The following is a 21,886-nucleotide window of genomic DNA, read 5'->3' as shown; positions in this document are numbered from 1 at the left end:
TCGGTAAAGGTGCATACAAGTTAGAAAAATTGGATGTGAGCAAGGTACCGAGGACATAGAACATGGCAAACCTAAAAAGGTTTTACTCATAGGGGGAAGCAACCTGACGGCCTGGCAACACGCCTACATCAACTTTAATTCCTTTAATTTTATTCCTTTATTTATGTATCGCACTACCCCTTTTGTTTTAAAGTTCCACACATGCATCTATATAATAAACTTTGTTCTTTGCAAGATTTACGACAAAACGGCATATTGGCGCAAACAACGAACGGCCGGCTCAACGGAAACTCGGGACTGATCACCCTAAGGACCAAAGGGACCTAAGCTTAAAACAGCAAGTAATAGCAGTAAATACCATAAAAAGCGGTAAACCAAAAAGGCCACGATGGCACGAGTAATGAAAAACAACAAAATAAGTAAAGCCACGATGGCCCGAGCAAGTGAACAATCACTAATATAAAAACTTGATTGAAATGAAAGCTAAAGTGTTCATTACAAACAAAGGCGCCTGAACAGGCCCAGAAACAAAAGGCATAAATTACAAAGTAAAAGGCAGGAAGAACAAAAGACAAAGAGAGACGTCCACTTCAAGGCTTCAGAATATCAACAGTCTTCCCATCCTCGATAGTCTTGAGAGCTCCAACTTGGGAAAGATCGAGATCGGGAGCCAGCACAGCCACCTGGAGCTTGATCCCTTCTTCGGTCAGCTTCACGGCCTCTCGGGCCCCCTTTGCAAGTTTCTTGTTCTTCTTCTTCAAAGCGACCATCTCCTTACGAGTAGCCTCTGCCGAGCTTTCCGCCAACTTTAGCTTTTACTCCAACTCCTCAACCTTCTTCTTAGCTGAAGCGGTCTCACCACGAGAAGGGTTTAAATCCTTCATCAAAGCGACGTCCCGCTCCACCAACCTATTGGCCTCTTTGGCATATTCCTTAGCTTTCTCCTCCAGCTCAGATAACTTTGTCTTCAAAGACTCCTCCTGAGACCTTGAATCTGTCACGTCTTTTTGGGAGTCCCGAAACTTCACCTCCATAGTGTGATAATTTTCCAAGACAGGCTCCACCTTTTTGGCGATAGTTGCTGCTCGAAGAAGGCTGCGATAGACCCACCTCACCTGCCCAGAAAGATCGGCATCACGGAAAAACTCGTCGGTGCCAGGGAACAACTTGGATTCAATAAAACCCCCAGCATCGAAGTTTTTCTCCATAATCGAGAGCGTCTTTTCGAAGTCACGTTTCCTTTTCTTAGGGTTGCTGACGACCTTCAAATCATCACCAAACCCCAGATCCTCCTCATCAAAGGAAGCCTCCGCCTCCACACTCAGATTCCTCGAGATGTTATCAGAAAGGACCTCAACCCTCCCCGGCTAACCTTGGTCGGCCCCTTCAACCCGACTGCTACCTTCCCTGATATCCCCCTGATCCTGACTCGCCGAAGGAGTCACCGAGGAATCATCACCACCCTCGTCATCCCCTTAGATGAGGCTCATCAAGTCAGCCAAGGTCTTCTTCCCACCAGCCATAGAAACTACAAAGCAAAAAGACAAAGGTATAAGTAAAAGAAGAGCAAGTGCTAGAAATGAAAAAAAATGAAAGACTCACCAACATACGACTGACTGGCCTCCCAGTCCCCCATAACCATACGAGGGTTAAGATTTCTCTCGCCAAAAATCGCCAACAAGATGTCAGCGATGTTACGATCTTCCGGACTCAACCAATCGTAGGAAATTTTTATCAAATAATCGGATCCCACCCCGAAGCTCCAGTAGGTCAGGATCCGCCGCTCCTCCTCGGCAGTAAGCCAGAAGGGATGATGACCTTCAATGGGCCTAACCTTGAAAAAAGTAGACTTGAAGTCATGGTAGGAATCCTCAAAAAGGCCGAAAATCCTATGACCTTGTTGGGCCCTAAAAAACATATATCCCTTTTTCGCCTTCCCCTGGCGAGAAGAGTTCGTGAGAAAGAAGAGGTAGAGGAAAACATTTACAGAAGTCGGAAGCTCCAGATATTCACAAACCATCTCGAAGCATCGGATGGATGCCCAGCTGTTCGGGTGCAATTATGATGGAGCAACATCACAATGATTTAAAAAACCCATGACGAACGAGGAAAAGGGCAAACGGACCCCCAAAGTTGTGAACATGGGTTCATAAATCCACAGTCAGTCAACAACTTGTGGAGCTGCCAAGTTCTTTTGACAGACACGCTCCCAAGCTGCAGGAACATAAGCTTGGTAAAGCGCCTCCTCGGGACCACCCCCACATAAGAGCCCTGCCTAGCGCAAACCCTGAAGGCCCTCCTTAGTGACTTGGGAAGGGGTGTCTCTCACATCGGAAAAGACCAAGCGTAATGATCAACGAAGTTGGCTAGCAGTCGCTGAGCCTGATTCGGAAGAATGAGGCGCTCGGCCATATCTACAGCGTGGGCACCACTCAGTCAGAACGAGAGGTCGGAAACCCTTAAAGTAGCAAAAGAAAAATAAAACTAAAATCACCCCCTACGCTAACCCAACACCAACCCAGAACCAAGAACGAAACCCCAGGAAAAACCCAGCGGCGCCCCCTCTAAAAGAAAAAAGCAACAAAAACAAGCAGGAAAAACAGTCATGCGTAAAATGCACCAAGAAGAACAACACAAACCAAGGAAAGGAGGAAAAAGAAGGAAAATAACGTACCAGAGAAATACAGAGTCTGGGAAAGTGAAATCCAAAAGAGCAAAGCAGCAACGAGAGCAGAAATGAAAATACAAGCAACAGCGGTTCGAGGAAGTAGGAGAAGGAGAAAAAAAAGTAAAGAAATGAGGGGTTTGCAAAAATAAAAAGGAACCAAGAATGTAACCGTTGAAGAAGCGCCAAAAGACAAGGGAATACCTGTCATTTCACGAACTTTCAAATCATGAAATGACGAGGCATTTAATACCCTGCGCAGAAGCCAAGGAGGCAGCATCAGAGACGAGGCAGCCACGTGTGCGAAACACGAAATGCCATCACCGGGCTCCCGAGAAGAAGAGCACATCCCCTCTCGGCGAGTAAGACAAACGCGCCTAGCCACGAGCCCCAAAACCTCAAGGCTAGCGCGTTAGGGGCACTGTTACGGACCGCTCCAAGTCCAGTCCCACTAGTCGCCGAATCGGGGCACCACCTCTGACCCAGGCCCAAACTATCCCTCACAAACGGAACCCAACGGGTCGGTCCTCAGCACTCGACCCAGACGACGTACGGCCCCACCGCCAGCGCGACCCAAACATCACGCTTAGCATGCCGATCGGATCGGATTCACCGGGCAGGACGCGAATCCCCGACCCGACGCCCGGGACGACCAGCTCTCCCCCACGTGTACAGGTACAGCTCAAGCATTCTGGCCAGTGGGCCAGGTCACTTTTAGGCCCGTCCAACACAGTAAATAAGGGGAAAGGTCAGCATTCTCCCCGAGGTACACATCATCTTACCTAATTTGGTTACCAACTCGTACGAACACTGACTTGACCGTCGGAGCGTCCTTGCAGGTAGTCACCCCCCTTCGACTCATCACCTCCGGCGTCTCCAACTCGCACCTTGATCTTTCCTCCACGTCAGCTCAGGATCTCACCCACTCACCTTCTCACCACCATCAGACCCATCGAGTACCCGAGATAACCAGGTAACGAACAAATATTAACATAGAAATTTTGTATTTTTTTCGTCTCTTTTGTCTTTCTCTTTCTCATTTTTTTTTTGTTTATGCAGTTATTTTGTATTATTCAACTTCACAAATTTTTGTATAGTTTTATAAATTTTGTGTTTTTTGTTTATTCATAGAGAATTCTGCAATTTTTTATTTCTTTCTATATTTTGTCAATATAATTATTTAATTTTTCGTTCGGTTCAACTTCGCAAATTTCTAGTTTTTTTTTTTTTTGTGAGTAATTTTTGTTAGATCAATCGATCTCTGAACCCCCTCGGTTATAATTGATTCCTAAAAAGCTTACTCATTATTATTTGTGTTACTGTTCACGATAATATTTATGTGTGTATAAACCAATTTGACCAAAACTTGACTAGTACAAGCACATAGAAAAATATATATCTAAGGAAATACGTGGAGAGTCCTATATAGAAACAAGTGGATCCTAATATATATATATATATGAATACAAAACATTCGGCGTTTATTTTTTTAAAGACGGGTAAAACTTTGGTAAAACACTCATCAATTATTAAAATTTATGATATTTTTTAAAATTTTGGAGTGGAATAATACGTTCTGCGTATATTATATATTTTACCTTCTAAAATTTAATAATTGAGTATTATACCAAAATCTTTTTTATATAAAAAAAATTAGCCGAAATTCGGTTCATCCCATATTATTAGATGCATTGGGACCATTATGTATTATTCTTTGACAACTAAGCATCCACGAAGATGAATATAGTACTATACACACTTCAAAAGTAGTCTGTAATCCATATGGCGTCTAGCTTCTTTGTTTGCTTTTCTTAATGATTTCAGTTAACAAGTTACTACCATTCTTATGAAGTAACATAGGATGTATTATAAGATGCAAGTAAAATAATTAATAAATATAATTATTTATTGGTTGTGGGGTTAAGTAGCCGTGACACACCGGATTTGAGGCAGATATGCTGGGTTTCTTGGCATGCATCTACCATGCAATGTAAAGTAATAAATATTGACGTAATAATTGGTGGGTCAAAATTCAAAAAGATGAATTCAATTCCAATGCACGAGTAAAAAATTTCTCTGTTTTGCCGGCTTTTTTTATTTTTAAATTTAATTATTATATATTGATAATAAAAAGTATTATATTATTTAATTAAATGTATATGTTTATTGATAATATAATTTAGTGATATTAGAATTAGACATATAAAAAGATTTTTTTAAGAAAAATATATGTTTGAAAACAATAAACTAAAACATCGTATAAAAATAATTAAGAAATTAAGGACAGAGTGAGTACACTATAATAGTTATCTCATGAGTAGACAAATATACAAAAGTCGACTGAAGCATTATTATTTTGACCATAATTAATAAGAAAAATTATAAATGTTTATTTGCATTATAATAGATATAGATATATAGATAGAGTTATAAAGCACAGACATTTTTTTTATTTATCGTATTTATATATCAGACAAATTTTAGATATAATATTTCATTAATATTTACCTGACATATATGTTTTTTGTATTCAACCGTATTTTAATAAAAAAAATAAAAAAAATTTTTATCTGAATACGTTTAAATACACCTAAATACCATTACGTGTTAGCGTGTCTAACTTTATTTTTTAACATATATTCTTAAAATGAGTTAGAAATAATATATTATTAATTATTAGAACAAAAATTATTTTAAATGCTTTATATAATTAAAAACGACATTAAAAATAATTAAAAAATTAATTTATATTTTAATATCAATAAAATATTAAAATATCTATTATAATTTATCTAAAAAATACCTTATATTTTATATATATACTATGTTCTCATGTCTTATAAAATTTTAAATTTATGTATTCAAATATTTTGTATTATATCGTATTTCCGTATTCATATTAGTATCAGTACATCATATGATAAAAAGTAATGAAATCAATTTAATTAGTGCACCCAAAGGTATTAATTCATTTTCAATTATAAACAAAAATAATATTTTTAACCCTTTAATAATTAATACGTATTGTCTAATTTCGTCTTACACTAATTAATTTAGTTTCTTAAAATTTATGATGCACAGATATTGATACAAACACAAAATATAACATAATACAAAATATATTAATACATAAATTTTAAAATCTTATAAGATACGAAAAAAAAATATGTATATATAAAGTATTATTTTAAATAAATCGTAATGATATTTTGATATTCATTGATATTAAAATATAAATTAATTTTTAATTATTTTTAATATTTTATTTTAATTATATAAAATATTTAAAATATTTTTTATTTTAATAAAAATAATAATATATATTATTTTTAAATAGATTTAACAAACTTGTTCTTTAAAGACACATTTTAAAAATATTATAATAAAATTTTTTTAATACTTTTAATGTATTTAATGTGTTGAAAGCGTAAGAAAATTATTTTGTAATAATTTTTATAAAATATTTTTTATGTGTGTCTAAATTTATTTTAAAAATATATGTTAAGAATAAAACTGAACATGTTAATACATGATGATATTTAAGTATGTCTAAGTGTGTCTTGAGAAAAAAATTTTATATTTTATTAAGATATTGATTAAATACAATAAATACGTATGTCGAACCAATATTAATAAGTGCATGTCCTGTCTAAAATATGACCGATATACGCAGACACAATAACTAAATAAAGTGTCCATGATTCGTAACTTAAAATATTATGTATTTATAAAATAATACATTTAAATTCATTATTAAGATTAAGAGATTAAGTTAAAATTAATTTTTAATTAAAAAATATTTTTTTCTCCCAAAAGTAAAGAAAAATAGAGTCGGTCACACCGACACACTTGGACATGCACGGGGAAATAACCAAAAGACTGAAAAGTAGAAACCATGTTTAAGTTTTCTTCTTACTGCTACTTCTTAGTAATTTCCTAAACCAAATCCACTAACACTAATATAAGGATTAGAGCACAAAGAGATTGTTATCAGTGAAGTTTAAAGTATATAGATACAATGAAGCTTAATATGAATATAGTATACAGTTAAAGTGGTTATAAAAAAATGTTATTAAAATTACAAAATGTTTTTATTTGACAAGATTCTTTTATTATTTTTAAAAAATAAAACAATATATATCACTTTAATTTTAGTACCAAAATATTGTATAATTATTATTATAACTATCATTGCATGCATATCAACTCCAACCAACCCACTATTAATATAACATGTAACCACAGAAAAAATTAATTTAATTAACTACTTATTAAATAAAATAATGTAATTAAAAGCTAGCAAACTCAACCACTCCACAAAAGAACCCTTTCTATATAACACATTAAACCCTTTTTCCTTTCTCTATCCCAAATTCGATGTATTTTGTCCACCATCTCATATCTTTAATTAATTACAATCTTCCTGATTAGTCCTGTTCTTCAAAATATGATGAGTCACACTAATGATCAAAACCAGCCTCATCAAGATAAAGGTATGTATACTATATATACACTTTCAATTAATTTCATTTCATTTGCCTGTTAATAATTAATTAGTTCTACCAATTTAATTAATGGTTGTGCATGTATACAGAGGCATATAAGTCAAAAGACACTGCAATGGCTCCTATGAATCCAGTTCCAGGTCCACCACCTGCTGCTATCACTCTTCATGAGAACTACACTCACCAAGTTCCTCCATATGAAGAACAAACTAAGTTCAAGGGAGGGTTCTGGAGAGGATTGTAATATCTCTATTTAAATTTTGAATGGTTTTCATTTAAATATGAAAGAACATGTGTATATATACTAGTATTTTGATGAGTTAAAAGAGTTCATAAATAATAATTTATGATACTAAATATTTCTCTATTTATTTTTGTGCAGTTGTGCTGGATTGTGCTGCGGCTGTTGTTTGGACATATGCTTTTGACTTTTGACTTTTGACTTTTGAGGATAAACACTATATATAGTATATTGGTATTGCAATAGAATGTTTCCCATATATATAAAAGTAGTATATAGATTTTTTTTCCTTAGTATACAGATATTCTATGTATATATTTGAGCGACGTTGTGTTTATTAGTGTTTCATATTGTAACATCCTCTTCCTGATATTATTATTATCATTATTTATTATTATTATTATTATTATTATTATTATTATTATTATTATTATTATTATTATTATAGAAATATTAATAGTGTATTTGAAATATATAATAAAATTAAAATTAATTTGATTTTAAAATATATTTTTTATTTAAAATTAATAAAAAATAAAAATTAAATTGAGTTTTAAATTTATGAAATTTACATCATAACTAAATTTAATTTTTTTAGCATTTAGTTGCAATTAAAATAATTTGATAGGTAAAAATACAAAAGATTTTAGAAAACAAAAGAGGTGGCATTACAACACAAGCGGGATATAGCGACGAAAAATTGATTGTCGTTTCTCTATGCGCTGCGAATTAGCAAGATAGCAGTGGTTTATATTAGAGTACTTCAATGTGCAGTAGAATCTGATGGGTTAGCGGTAATATTATGAAGAATCGATGCTGAATCAAACACTTTATCCCACCTTTATTATATAATTAACATTAGAGAATTTCTCCAACATAAAAAATCCGTGCGAAAAGAGAATGGAAGCGCGCGAAATCATTATTCTCTCCTCCACCGTGTACTTCTGTGTTGTCGTGGAGTTGCGTGGCTACCTATCCATCCTTCTGTCATCGTCATCGTCTTTTCCACTTGCCTTATTGTTCGTTATTCTGATTTATCGCTCCTTCTCCCTTCTCGCTGGTTCATTCTTTCACCTTACTCTCTCTTTTTTGTTGGGGATAAGTACTGTTTTGGTCTCTAAGGTTTGAGATCAAAATCGAAATCCTCCTTAATCTTTTTTTTTGGTTTAAAATTATTCTCAACATTATATTTATTATTAAAGTCATCCTTTTGAACACAATAATTTTTAAATAACAGAAATACCCTTTGTTTTGTTTCTCTTAGTTATTCTGAAGGAAACTTGTTTGAAGATGAACCCTCAAATCAAAAGCAAATCAATTACTTCCACAAACACAATTACTCAAATTTTATCAAGGGAAAAAAATTATCAAAAAATAAAGAATCCTTTACTTTTACTCATTTACACAGTATCTCATCTTCACTCATTCACACCTTTAAAAAAGAAAAAAAAAAGAAGAGAGAATGGAAGTAGCAAAGTAGAGAAAAAGACATTGGCGATAAGTAAAGCCACCGCTGCTACCACCACCAAGCCAGAATAGAGAAACTCTTCCATTTCACTCAAATACAATTGTACTTGAATAGACAACACATTCAAAACAACAATAACAATAGTTTTTTTAATTGAAAAAAAAAACAAAGACAACTTTTCAGAAAAAGAAAAAAAGGAAAAGGAGGCTTGTGGTGTGTGGATTTGGAACTTTAAATCTGTTCTTGAGAAGAAGGAGATGTAAAAGAGAAGATTTGTTCTTCTTTAGATTTGTTCTATTTGTAATTTTTTATTTTTTTCAAGGGTAAATTTGTCTTTTAATAATAAAAGGATTATTTTAATAATAAATGTAACGTTGAAGATGATATTAGAACAAAAAAAAGGTTAGAGACAATTTCGATTTTAATCATAAATTTTAAGAACCACTTACAAAATTTTAATCCTATTTTCATCATATCATAAATCATTCATGGTTTAGGATAAGGAGATTACATAGAACGTATAATAATTTTATTTTTATCTAATACCACAAGAAAGTTAAGTAATATAAGTCATTGGAACAGTTCTTTACAAGCTCAGTTAAATATAGTAAATATCCTTTCATATTGACAGTTTTACTTAACAACAGTCAGCAAATTTCAGCAACTAACTTCTTAGCTGCATCAATGATCATGCTCTTTTGATCGTCACGGTTGCCTTCTGCTTCCAATATTACTTGGGTGGTCCTAGCACCAAAGTTTACCGGAGTAAAGGAGATCAAAGATATTCGGCCGATCAGCATAGTAGGTTGTGTATATAAAGTAATTCCTAAAGTGATGGTTAGGAGGATGAGATCAGTCATGCCAGGTCTAGTAGGGGAGACCCAAAGCGTATTTGTGAAGGGTCGAAAAATATATGATGGGGCCCTTATTGCATGCAAAATAGTGCACTGGTTAAAGACTAGGAAAAAGAAAGCGGCAATCATTAAATTAGACTTCCAGAAGGCTTATGACCGGGTAAAATAGAGTTTTGTGGATATTGTGCTACAAAAGATGGGCTTTGGTTGGAGATGGAGGGCGTGGATAAAAGAGTGTGTTAGTATAGCATCTATGTCGATCCTGATAAATGACTCACCGTCTAAACCTTTTAAAATGGAGAAGGGCCTGAGATAAGGTGATCCACTATCTTAATTTCTGTTTGTTCTGGTTGTTGATGTGCTGCATAGGATGGTGGGAGAGGCAGTCAGGAACAAACGTATTTTGTCACTGCTGATTGGAAAGGACAATATAGAGTTATCACATCTACAGTTTGTAGATGACACTATATTGTTCTATCCACCAGAGGAGGAGATCATCAGAAAATGTGTCAGGTTGCTAAGGTGCTTTGAGATGATGTCAGGGTTAACTATTAACTTTGATAAATTAAGTTTAATCCCAATCAATTGCGAACAGCAGTGGACTTACACCATATGCAACTTATTGGGATGTAAGGAGGTCAGTCTTCTAGTAAGATATCTTGGCATTTCTTTAGGAGCAAACCCAAGACTAGTCAGAACTTGAAAACTACTAATTGACAAGGTTGAGGAGAAGCTCAGCTTGTGGAAGGCAAAAGTACTCAATAAAGCGGGTAAGCTTGTCCTTATTAAATTTGTGTTAAATAGCTTATCGGTATACTACTTGAGTCTATATAAGATGCTGAAGGCAGTGGCAGAAAAGTTGATATCGTTGCAAAGGAGATTCCTGTGGAGCAAGGAGGAAGGTAGGAATGGGTTGCCGCTAGTTAAGTGGGAGTTGGTTCAAGCCCCCTAAAAAGGTGGGTGGGTTGGGGGTGGGTGATGCAGTGATTAGAAACACTGCACTTCTTTTCAAGTGGTGGTGGCGGTTTTCAAAAGAGGAGTGTCCATTATAAAAGAAGGTCGTGTGCTCTTGCTATGACTTGAACCCCAATGTGATGTTATCGGCTCAGACATTACTTACTAAAGGGGGTCCATGGAAGGATATCTGTCAGCTGCAGGTCAAGGATAGTAATGTGAGAGATAAGATGATTGCGGGGTTATCTTTGGAGGTGGGTGACGGAATAAGGACTCGATTCTAGGAGGATGTTTGGCTACAAAGTGGTTTGCTAAAGATGAGTTTTCCGAGGCTTTTCTCTATTTCAAACCGAAAAGGATCTGTCATAGAGGTTTGTGGTGAATTTTGGGATGGGTTAGAGTGGATCTGAAACTTCTAGTGGAGGCGAGAGTTATGCCAATGGGGGTTAGAATTAGTGGATCAATTACATGAAACTTTAAGGCCTATTGAGCTAATACATGATAAGCAAGACAGAGTTGTTTGGAAGTTCAATAAGGAAGGTATTTTTTTCAACTAACTCTTTTGTGCAGGTGATGCAATCAGAATCCCTCCCGGAGGAAATAACCAGCTACAGTTTCACCAGAACCATTTGGAAAGATTTGGTTCTACCACAAGTGGAGTTATTTATTTGGTTTACTTTAATAGGCAAAGTGAATACCAAAGAAAGACTGCATAGACTGGGAATTATTAGACATGGTGATAACATATGCGTTTTGAGTAAAAAAGATGTTGAATATATTCACCACTTGCTTCTGGGCTGTGAGTTTACTTGACAGATGTGGTGTCAATGACTATCTGATTTTGGAAGATTGTGGTCTATTCCGGGCTCACTAAAAAAATACTTTGAGAGCTGGACAGGTGTTGCTATTAGGAAAGGAGAACATAACAAGTGGCTCATATGCTTTTTTTCGGTTATTTGAAATGTCTAGGAGAGAAACCGGCGGATTTTCAATAACACGGAATGGGATGCAGAGAAAGTATTCCATAAATCTGTAATCAGTTATAGAGAGTAGAGTAGTTTGAATCCCTTTATCGTTGATGGCAATGCCGGAGATGACATTAGAGACAGTTTTCTATTCATTGTCTTTATATATTCTTTTTGTTTGTTAGTTTAATTTTTACTTCAGTGTATTATGTTGAGCTCTTTTGTTTTAAAAAAAATAATCATGCTAAAAATCCATGTTACAATTTACAAATGGTCAAAATATTAAAGAATTTTTTTAAAGCATTTCCTGACTTCTATCTATGTAATTGTATTCTAGGTGTTGCATGCATGTTACGCGAAATCCTAGAGACAATTCCTAACCTAATTATCTACTTTTTCTCCTTCCAAAGATAAATATTTCATCTATCTGCAAAATTTTTCAAACACAGATAGACATATTTTAATTAAATAGTTAAACTAATAAGTATTGTCTGATTTTAGAAATTCTATTTTATGTTTGAATTTGTTCAAAAGAAACTAACCTCATAAATTAGAGTTCACAATAATTGTTCAAGAGCAATATTTAATATGCTCATTTGCTTTCTCATTATTTCAAAGATATAGTTAAATATTCCTAATCAAGATTTCAATAATATACATTTTATGAAGAAACAGAGCTGAGACTTTAATAAGAGTTTAAGCTAAATTTTTAGGTTGATATTAGTACATAACATGTACTTAGTGGAGATAAGAGAAAGAAGACAAACAAAATTACGACGCATAAAATAAAAACAGTTGTGTTATAAAATAAAAACAAAAACAATCTTTAAAAAATATTATTATTATTATTATTATTATTATTATTATTATTATTATTATTATTATTATTATTATCTTTTTTGTAATTATCTCTTTGTATTCTATATCTTTTATCTTTTATTTGAGTCATTTTTTTACTATTGTGTCAGATTTTTTTATTTTTATTTAATTTTTAAAATACAATAACCAAAGAGATTTAAGAGTGGTAAAATACAAGAGTGGTGAGTTTAATAGAGGGTAAAAGCCAATTTTAAGAGTAAACACGAATTTTCATCATCAAGTGAAACACGTGAAAGAGTGATTGCGAGGTCCTTTCTATAACAATTTTGCAGGTTCATTGCTATGACAACCCACTCATAAGGTACTCTAGTTGATATGGGGATGATGCAAAGGATCATTCAACACTTAAATAATCACTTGAATGAATTGGAGGAATTGAGGCAGGAGGTGACGCAGACATTGTCCAAGAATACTTAACTTGAAACTTTTGAGAGTCGACGTCAGTCTCGGATACATTCTGATGATGACTTTGATGGAGTTACAACACCTCGACACGAATGTCAATATAGAAATATCAATTCCATTAAGATGTAAATACTGCTGTTTATAGGGTGAAACGATCCTGAAGTTTATTGGAGTAGGAATGTAAGGTGAAAAGAATTTTTGATTGTCATAATTACTCAGAGACAAAGAATGTTCGTTTGACAGTAGTTGTGTTTTCTGACTATGCCTTGCTTTGGTGGGATGAACTAATAAAGACAAGACGGTGGAATGATGATCACCCTGTAGAGACTTGGGATCATATGAAGCACCTCATGAAGAAGAGATTTGTACCTTCGTACTACTATAGAAAAGTGCATCAGAAGTTACATCGGTTGACTCAAGACTCCAAGTCCGTTGAAGACTACCACAAGAAAATGGAGATGTTTATGATCACTACCAACATAGAAGAGGATACTAAATTTACTATGACACAATTTATAGGTGGTTTGAATAGAGCTATTGCTGATGTGGTGGAGTTACATCATTATGTGGAGATAGAGGATTCAGTCAGTATAACAATAAAGGTGAAGAGGCAACAACAAAGATGAGCACCTAAGGGATTATCTCATACTAATTCAAAGTGGGTTCACATTAAGTCTTGTAGTGATGACACAACAAAGACTAAGAGTGCCAACTCCAACGAGAAGTTGTTTAATTTGATGCTACAAAGAAGAAAGATAAGTCTAATCCTTCTTCTTTTGCTACCTCTAGGCATAGAGATATTAAATGTTTCAAGTGTTATGGTTTGGGTCATTATGCTAGTGATTATCCAAACAAGAGGAAGATGGTTATTAGAGGAGGTGATATTGTGTCTGATTCTGATCGAAGTGATACCTCTAATCATGATAGTATGCCACCTTTGGTGGATTATTTTAATGGTGATGTTGAGTATGCAGTCCATGGTGAATATCTTGTTGTTAGACGTGCATTAAATTTGTAGATGAAAGAAGATAGGCTAGAGTAATACCAAAATCTTATTTATATTAGATGCTTGGTGGGTGAAAATGTGTATAATCTAATTATTGATGTAGGTAGTTAGACAAATGTCGCTAATACACTTATGGTAGAGAAATTGGGTTTGACATGTGTTCAACATCCTAAACCATACATGTTGGAGTGGTTGAATGACAGTGATAAGATTAAGATTGACAAGCACGTGACAATTGCATTCTTTGTTAGGAAGTATGTTAACGAGGTATTGTGTGATGTGGTACTAATGCAAGCTTGTCATTCATTATTGGGGAGATCTTGGCAGTTCGACCATCGAGCATTCCATGATGGTTATACGAATCAGTTTTCTTTTGATTTTAATGGTCGTAAGATAACTTTTACTCCATTATCACCTAAAAAATTTTACCTTGACTAGTGGAAACTTCAACAGGATACCAAAAAAGAATGGAATGTGAGGTCAAAGAAAAATTCGAGAGAAAAGAGGCTATAAGAGAAAACAATATAGCAAAAGGCCCAAATGTGAGTGAAAAGAAAGAAAAGAGTGTATGTCACGAGAATAGTGTGAATATAGAAAAAAATGAGAGAGTTGAGAGAAAATTGTGTTTCTTTACAAAAGAGAGATTTAAAGAGTACTTTAGTAGGCAAGAGAGCCATGATTATGATTTGATTTCGAAGAACCTTATTATCTGACACTGGACTTAATCCAAATTTGTCAAATAGCTTTGTCTCTTTGTTGCAGGAATTTGTATATGTCTTTTCTATTGACGTGCCAAGTGGTTTGCCTTCATTACGAGGGATTAAACACCAAATTGATTTTATTCCTGGAACTAGCATTCCTAATAGACCAGCCTATAGGAGTAACCTTGAGGAGACAAATGAACTTTAAAGATACGTGGAGGAATTATTAGCCAAAGGTCACATCAGATAGAGTTTGAGCCCATGTGTTGTTCTAGTTTTGTTGGTTTCAAAGAATGATAGTACTTGACGGATGTGTGTAGGTTGTCTTACAGTCAATAAGATTACAGTAAAATATCATTTATCATATCCCTAAGTTAAATGACATACTTGATGAATTACATAATGCATGCATATTCACTAAATTGATTTAAAACTTGGGTATCATCAACTTAGAATGAAATCAAGAAATGAATGGAAGACTTCATTTAAAACAACACATGGGTTATATGAGTGGTTAGTAATGCCTTTTGGGTTAACTAATGCACCTAGTACTTTTATGCGTCTAATGAACCATATTTTGTGAGATTTTTTGAGTAAATTAGTTATTATTTATTTCGATAATATTCTCATTTACAACACTTGTTTGGATGACCACTTGTCATATGTTTCAACTATTTTGAAAGTGCTTTGAAAAGAATATTTATATGCCAATATTAAAAAGTGCACATTTTGTATTGATAGAGTTGTGTTTCTTGTTTTTGTTACGAGCACGAGTGAAATTGAGGTTGATGAGGAAAAAGGTGAAAGCTATTCGAGAATGGCCAACGCCTAAGAATACTTCTGAGGTAAGAAGTTTTTATGGTTTAGCTAGTTTTTACAGGAGATTTGTGAAAATTGTTTCTACCATTAATACGCCTCTAACAGAGGTTATCAAACAATATGTTAGATTTAAATGGTAAAAGGCACAAAAAATTGCATTTCATACCCTAAAAGATTGTTTGTGTTCTGTCCTATTCTTGTTTTACCTAACTTTAATAACACCTTTGAGTTCGAATATGATGCTTCTAGGATTGGTATATGTGCTGTTTTTTGCAAGAAAAGTATGTCATTGCATACTTCGGTGAAAAGTTGAACTTAGCTCAACACAAATATTCAACTTATGACAAAGAATTATATGCCTCGGTTCGAGCAATGGAGGTGTGGCAACATTACCTGCTACCTAAAGAATTCGTGATTCACACAGATCATAAATCCTTGAAGCACATAAAAGGACAAGGTAGGCTTGATAAAAGACATGCTAAATGGGTGAAATTTATTGAGAGCTTTCCATATGTGATTGCCTTTAAACAAGATAAAGAGAATGTAGTTGCTGATACTTTATCTCAGATGTATGCATTGATTGTTATACTTACTTCTAAGTTGTTAGGATTGGAGTTTTTAAAAGAGTTCTATGCAACTGATTCTAACTTTTATGCTATTTATGCCTCTTGTGAATATGATGCACTTAACAAATTTTATAGACATGAAGGTTTTCTGTTTCGTGGTAATAGAAATTGTGCCTGCTTGTTTTATTGTGAACTTACTTGTTCTGAAATTACATAACAGGGATTTGATGGGTCATTTTGGTGTGCATAAGACTTTGAATGTGTTATCTGAATATTTTTACTGGCCACACATACGTATGGATGTTAAAAAATTTTGTACTAAATATATTGCATGTAAACAGGCTAAATCTAAGTCTTCACCACATGGTTTATATACTCCCTTATCTGTTCCTGTGCATCTGTGAGTTGATATTTCTATAGAATTTGTTTTTGGTTTGCTTAGAACTAAGAAAGGTAGAGATAACATTTTTGTTGTGATAGACAGGTTTAGTAAAATGGCTTATTTTATTGCATGCCATAAAACTGATGATGCCACAAATATTATTGATTTATTTTTTAAGAAAGTTGTGTGATTGCATGGTGTTCTCCAAACTATTGTTTCTGATCGTGATGTAAAATTTTTTAGCCATTTGTAAAAAGTGTAATGGAGTAAATTGGAAACTAAATTGTTATATTCTACTACTTGTCATCCTCAGACTAATAATCAAATTAAAGTAGTAAATAGAATATTAGGGACCTTATTATGTGCTGTTGTTGGTAAGAATATAAAAATTTGGAAAGATTATTTACCTTTTATTGAGTTTGCTTATAATAGAACAATTTATTCTTCTACGGATTTTTCTCCTTTTAAATTTGTATATGGTTTTAATCCTTTAACTATTTTGGATTTATTACCTTTGCCTTTGAGTGATCTTGTTATCTTGGATGCAGAAGGTAAAGCTGAAAAGGTTAAAGCAATGCACTTGAAAGTACATGAGTTGATTGAAAAGAAAAATAGGTTGACAGCTCAAAGGGTGAATAAAAGTCAAAGACAACTTGTCTTTGAACCTGGTGACTGGTATGGGTTCATTTGAGAAAGGATAGATTTCCTACTCAAAGAAAATCCAAGTTAGACCCTAGGGGTAATGGTCTATTTCAAGTACTTGAAAGGATCAATAACTGATTGGGGCGGAGCAGAACTGCAGAAGAGAAAATTTTGCTTTACTGAGGAAGTGAGGGTGGAATGAGAGGTTGAGAATTGTGATTTGGAAAAAATAAGGGATTCAAAGGTTTCTTACGGCGTCGTTTTCTCTTTCTTGTAAAAGTCAATCAGGTCCCAATTCGGTTCGATCAACTGGTTCTTGGCAGATTTAGCAATTTAAAAATGGTTTTGAGTTTGGCAGTTTTTGATGGTGAGCTGAACTACATAAGTGTTCGGTTTGCGGTTTAACCCATCTGACTCGCCAACCCGGTTTAGGTTTCAGAACCATGATCATGAGTATTACGACTCAACAAAAATGCTAAATATTGAGTAATGCCGGCCAAAAATTGATAAAAAGCATTGGATACAATTGGGTGGAATACGGTGATGGTATAAACTATATTGTTACAATCGAAAGTACAAGGGAGAAAAGTTAGTAGAGGAGAGTTATGGAACTTAGTGCACAAACAAAATAATGACTCCAATATATCCATGAAGAAGCTAAAGCCATTGGTGTAATTACTATGTTGATATTCTTTATGTTGTTTTCCATTGATTTTAATTAGAAAATTGTGTTAAAAGTCTATTCAATTATACTCTATCATAATTGCTTATGTTTGCAGGAAAGAATTGTGGATATTAAACAACATGATGAGTCTTCTAGAATACTGTCTTAAAATGATTTGCTTGCTCAAACTTTTAGAATAGAGCACCGAGTAGTGTGTATGGCATGGATTTCGGACAGACTCCTAGTTAATTCTTCGATCCAAATTCGTATCATTCGGAAGATGAATAGAGGAGACCCAAAGGGTGCTGCTTGAACTACAGACAGAGGTGGCAGATGAGAAATTGAAAAGAAAGTAGTAGCAGAGAAGATAAAGAGGTAGGTAATGGAGAGTGCTTTGAGATATCTAATTTAACGGCATGGTGGGAAAGTACCATCAAACATCACTGCAGGGATGAATTCCTTGGAGAACAAAGCAAAATATAGATATTAGGATTGGATGTTATTTTATTTGAAGTATACGTTTTTTTAAAGTTGCCTATTCTTAACAAGAGATATACTTTATTGATATTTTATAATATATTAATTTGTTTGCAGATATATTTTCATAAGTTTTCGCCATCAATTTAAATTTTTAGATGAAAAATAATAAGATTTGTAATATTAAAAAAAAACCAAGAAGCGCCAAAATATACCTAGAATATTAAAAATAATTAATTATCCTATTGGTCTTTATAGTTTCACCGAATTTTCAATTAGGTCCTTATACATTTTTTCTTTTCAATTGAATTCCTATGCCATATTAGATTTTGTAACTAAGTCATTACTGTGACAAAAATGTTGAAATTAACGGAATATTCTGTTAGACTATACAGAATATTCAGTCAAGTATTAGACATATTCGCTTTGTTTAATGGAATATTCTGTTAATTCTAGCATTTTAATCACGACAGGAACTTAACTACAAAATCTGATATGGTATAGGAACTTAATCGAAAAAAAATACATAAGGACCTAATTGAAAATCCAATGAAACTATAGGGACCGACAAAGTAATTAAACAAAAAACCAACTATTTGGGCTGCAAATACAACATTTTTGTGGCATTTTAAAATGTATTTTTGGCGGTTTGTACAGTTTTGATAGCGGTGGTCAAGTCATTGAACGCTGCAAATAAAATTGAAAAAAATTAATTGACTCAGATTATGGTTGTTTGTATCCATCAGAAAATATCATGCTAATCCTGTCTAGACATATCCCGGCGGTTTTAAACTGCTACCAAATTATTTGATGCAATATATTAAATTAACTGCAGTTATACGAGCAGTTGCTGAAAACGGTCACAAAACTAATCTCCACGCAACAAACCTATTCACAAACTGCTGGAATGCGGTTATGCAGCTATTTAGAACCACTGCTATTATCAAAATAAATCGTCGTTATTTGGCGCGTTTACTGTAATGTGGTAGAGATTGACAATGTGTGTCAGTAGCTATTGGCAAAGATTCGATCGATGACGGTTCAAACTTGGTTCAACCCAGCAGTAGTAGTGGTCTAGCAGTGATTATTAGTGACAATAAATTGTATTAATTTTTAAATAAATTAATTTGGATTTTATATAATTAATTTCAAACATAATAATTTATTTTAATTCAATATTTTTAACTAAAATAAAATCAATTTTAAAATATTTTATTCTAAACATATTATAAGAGATTTTATAGTAAGAAGAATCTCGATCAATCTATTTTCACTCAAGTTTATAAATATTTTTCTTCTAGTAATTAATTTTGCCATTTAAAATCATCATCAATAAATGATAAACCCTTTAATAACATATATCTATAGACCTAAAATTAGAACTTACAAAAAAAAAATTAACAATTTTACGAGATATATCTGCTTGTACATCGTATTAATAAAAATCATCCATTCTCAAAATTACATATATGGAACACAATACAAAACATAAAAATAAAAAAATAAAAATAGAAAAAGTGGTCAAAGCTACACATTTGATTATTAATTACCTAAAAACAAAGGCTTTGCCATAAAAGTTGGATGTTTTTCACCAGCTACTGAGCTACTATTACCAGAACATTAGACTCAAGCTCAGCTCGCATGCTCGATGCATCTTTAGGGTTGTCGTTTGTGTGACACTCGCAAAACGATTGTCGTTTGCGACATGGACAACAAACAAGGAAGAACAAGGACATCCCAATTACTCCAAAAATGAGTGCAAGGCCACCAAATAGGAATTGCACCGGCAAGTTAAACTTCCATGCAAACAACCCATTATTATTAATTCCACTTGACGATGATGAACTCATCATGTATACTACTATTACTTTAATTTTGGTTTATTGCTAATAATTGTGTAATGGGGTTGTTTCCATTTTTATAGTGGTTATTTTATGTATGGAGATATACTTAGTAGTAGTAGTAATCAAGAAGCTATTTGGGAGATTCTCTTTGTGTTATGTATTCTTTAAGGGGTGTTTTGTGAATAAATCAAATTTCAAAGATAGATCTATGCATGTGTGCAAAGAATAAACGTGGGTACTTTTCTTCACTTTTACAAGTTGGGGATGTGATGTTTGGCCTTAATGCATATACAAGAGGCATCGAATCCCAATGTTTTCTTTTAATTTTAGATCCCATTTTTTCTAAATTTATCCTATACAATATTATTGAGCAATTACTTGTATATTTTCTTTATGTAAATTTAATAACTGAAATAAAATATATATTATATCAAGTAATTTATTTAAATATAATAAATTATTTAACGATTTTCGATTAATATTTTCAGATGAAGAATTCTTCATATAATTAAGTATTTACCGTATTATTACTTTATTTGGCGAGAAATCCGTGCACGGAAGAAGTGATGAAAATTTGAAATAGATACAATCTTTTCCCACTCTATAGTTGTAGTCACATGGAGAATTTAGATTTATTAGATGATTTCACCAAAACCCTTGTCAATTTTGAGGATAAGTTATTCGTGCTTAAAGCTAAATAATAATAAATATAAATCCATATGAAAGCTATACAACTCATTTCTTTTAATAGTTTTTTCTATCATACTTTAATTTTAGAACGTATAAAGTGATCTTTTTTATTAGAAGGTAGAAATTAGAACAAACATATTACTCCATAATAAGACTATGTTACTGTATTATGTCAATGGTGATGATATACTATACAAGATCGATGTTGATGATGTGGTTAAGCTTACTTCAGCAACAAATACAATATATTTATGTTGTTAAAATCGAATCAGACCGTTCATTAAAAAATCACTTAAAATAACAGATGTAATTAAATGATTATGTAAATTTTTTTACATAGTCAATATATTAAAATTAAATTCTTAAAAAATTAATTCTATTTCCGTGTGTTATTTTTCCATAAATAAAACAGATCTTATTTTAAAATTGTTTCATATTTATTATGTACAATTTATTTTTTTAGATAAAATAGTTTTTATTTCAACTAACATGGTGCCTTTTATGCTAGTAAAATTGATCCGTGGAAACCTAAAAAAATATTAAATTCAACACAATCCAAAAAAGGAAATAAACTTGGAATATTCTCCAAAATATGTGTCGTTAGGATTTGTCAAATATATTAACATTTTCAATTTTATCAAAATTATTTTCTTTCGATATTTATCAAAATATTTTTTTTTCATTATCACCATCTTTAATTTCTTTACTTTTTACATTGTAAGAAAATAAATAATTTTTTAACCTGTGAATTATTGAAAAAATGAAATACACTGTCATATATGATGAATCACAAAAAGAGTCCAAGACCCATAAGCCACCAAAAAATAAAATTCATGGTCCACCAAAAAGCATTAAAATATACATGAAACAACATACAATTCATTTCTTACATAAGGCATTAACGAGTGTTTATGATTAGGTGGATACTACCATGAAGATTTTATTATTGTCTTTATATGAAGATGCTTCTTTTTTACCATTAGATGATGAAATGTATGGTTTGATTTTGATGTGTTACAAAAGTGTTATTTTTTTTAAAGTGTGGCTAAACAAACAAAGTACACTTTTAACACAAGAATCTTCATAAAAAGATGTTTTTAGCATCTTCATTTGAGTAGTTGCCTTATGATTAATATACTTAATTATCGTTTCTCGATGG

This window comes from Arachis hypogaea, chromosome 1, assembly GCF_003086295.3.
Source record: "Arachis hypogaea cultivar Tifrunner chromosome 1, arahy.Tifrunner.gnm2.J5K5, whole genome shotgun sequence".
In the NCBI taxonomy this organism is placed as follows: domain Eukaryota; kingdom Viridiplantae; phylum Streptophyta; class Magnoliopsida; order Fabales; family Fabaceae; genus Arachis; species Arachis hypogaea.
Note: the sequence above shows the minus strand (reverse complement) of the source record.